Here is a 2500-nt window from a genome sequence, read left to right on the forward strand (position 1 = left end):
CATTTGGAAACATTTCTAAAAAACAGTTTTTGCTTTGTCAGATTAATGAGGGGGGGGGACTATTTAATCCATTTTAGAATAAGGCTGTAACGTAACAAAATGTGGGAAAAGTCAAGGGGTCTGAATACTTTCCGAATGCTCTGTATGCTTAGTCTAATACAGTGTCAGCTAAAGGATACCAAAAACATTTTAGTCCTGTGTGTGTGTGTGTGTGTGTGTGTGTGTGTGTGTGTGTGTGTGTGTGTGTGTGTGTGTAAGTAGAAAAAAACATGTTGACTCACCCTACTTGTACAGAAACGTCAATTTCATCCTCCTCTTTTTTCATGTCGCCGAAGTGACTCGGTCATTCAGTACCTGCTTTTAGTTTTTGTTGTCCTGGGCTACCTGGCTAAAATTACTAACTTCCTTTCATGGTCAACGTTAGCTAGTTAACGTTAGTCTTCCACATCTAGCTACATATTGAACTTCCATCCTTTCAGGCCAGGGGCTCAACAACGCATTAATTAACGGTTGGATCAGAATTGCCGGTATAATCATTGGCCATAGAAGTAAGTAAAAAAATTAAGTAAAACCACAAGTCCAACATAACGCGATGCAACATTTCAAGTTGTTTCTGTCGATGACCTATTGCTATCGATGTGATGTGATGTCATGTGATGTGATATGGTGTCATGTGATGTGATGTGGTGTCATGTGATGTTATGTGAGTGATGTGATTGGTGTGAAGCCAAATCCAAACTGACTTCCCTTGACACTTGTTTTTGGTGTGTCAGGACCATTCACAGTTGAGCTCACTCATTTTTAGCTCAAAGCTGATTGGCTATTATTTTTAATACTTTTTTTTAATCAATGGAGGCCAAATGCTTGCAGATTTCCTTTGCATTCAATGCTACGGACGGCAACAATGTCATACTCTTTATGACCAGACAGCATCAGACAGATGGGCTACAAATACAGAGACAGAGGGGGTTGCTGTTTCGCTCGGATGTTTTCTCCGGTTAGATACAGATTCAGCCTCTTGTGAATTGACGAAAATTATGAAAGAGACGAAACATAAATTATTTTGAATGTTTTTTTCTTGATGCATATCAGGGTTATTTAAATCTATGGCAATAATATTGGGTCAAATGACATTCCTTAGACCTATAATTTATTTTTCATTACAGCTAAATACATGTATGTATTAAATTAAAAGTTTAGTTCCAAAACGACATTAAAAACACACACTTTGAAGCTCATTTCTAAACACCGTAGAAAAACAGCATACTATGATTTCAACTCCCAGAGTGCAATGCTCTGCCCATAGCTGCTGACTGGCTAGTGGCTGCTGCTAGTTTGCAGAGACTAACGCAAAGTAGTCTACATATATTGCTAACTTAGCTAAATTATAAGTGCCTTTCACGTATTATAATGCTCACATGAATGTCATGCTGAATATATGTTGATGTCATTGCCACTCAAAAATAATTAGAATTTAGTTGTTAGCAGAATAACGTCACTATGCAAAAACAACTGGAGTCATTTTGCAACTAAACCTCCTTTGCACTGCTTTGTAACACCCTTTTTTAACATTGTTGATTCTGTGGGCTGGTCCTCATCTGCTCTGGAAGCAAAGTACATCTGGAGACAGTTTTGTCAACAAGCTGCGGCCGTGGAGGTATGATGTTTTCTTTCGCTCCTCTCGCTTGCTTCTCAAAAGTGGCTGAGCCATGTCAGTTGTATGCGCAAGTAGCCTGGCTAGCTCACTACTGCCCCCTTGAGAAGACAAGTAGTCTGGCTAGCTCACTACTGCCCCCTTGAGAAGACAAGTATCCTGGCTAGCTCACTACTGCCCCCTTGAGAAGACAATGAGCCTGGCTAGCTTACTACTGCCCCCTTGAGCAGACACATAGTCTGGCTAGCTTACTACCACCCCCTTGAGAAGACAATTAGTCTGGCTAGCTCACTACTGCCCCCTAGAGAAGATTCAGACAAGTTACTAGACAGACTGGATCCTCTCAATCCAAATATGACGTGAGACACATTTTCTAGTACCGAACCGTTCCAGTATCGAGAAAGTACAGAAGTTTCACTCTCTCACACACACACAGACACACCCACAAACACGCACGCACGCAATCAACCCCCATTGCATATAGTACATTCCCAGAGACACACTAACACACAGACAGATTGGTTTGTGTAAAGCCTCCTGCTCTTCAGGTTGGTCTGGTGTTGTAAAGACACTCAGCTGGTTCTAGAAATATCAACAACAGGAGGAAGTACCTTTTAAGGTCCACTACACTGTCTCCTCATTGTTAGGAAATTAGGCCTCTCTCTCTCTCTCTCTCTCTCTCTCTCCCTCTCTCTCTTTCTTATTTCACAGACAAACAAAGAGAGAGAGAAAACAGGTGTGAGAAAAAAACAGAGTCTCAATAACTCTCACTGCCGAGAAAAGGGAACAAAGAAACCAATTCATATTAGCATTATTTTGTGTTTTTTTTTGTGCCCAAGATAAAGC

General features: G+C 40.8%; 1 protein-coding gene and 1 long non-coding RNA gene across 4 annotated transcripts in view; one reads left to right on the forward strand and one right to left on the reverse strand.

Moving 5' to 3' along the window:
- nhsl3 (NHS like 3) overlaps positions 1–2500 on the reverse strand; it is a 66311-nt gene that overhangs the window by 57643 nt on the left and 6168 nt on the right. The gene's annotated exons all lie outside the window — the stretch shown is intronic.
- The window catches only part of LOC149975653 (uncharacterized), a 217895-nt gene that overhangs the window by 31743 nt on the left and 183652 nt on the right, over positions 1–2500 (forward strand). The window lies entirely within an intron of this gene.

The sequence above is a fragment of the Oncorhynchus mykiss genome, chromosome 18 (assembly GCF_057628025.1).
Source record: "Oncorhynchus mykiss isolate SJ-2025 chromosome 18, ASM5762802v1, whole genome shotgun sequence".
In the NCBI taxonomy this organism is placed as follows: Eukaryota; Metazoa; Chordata; class Actinopteri; order Salmoniformes; family Salmonidae; genus Oncorhynchus; species Oncorhynchus mykiss.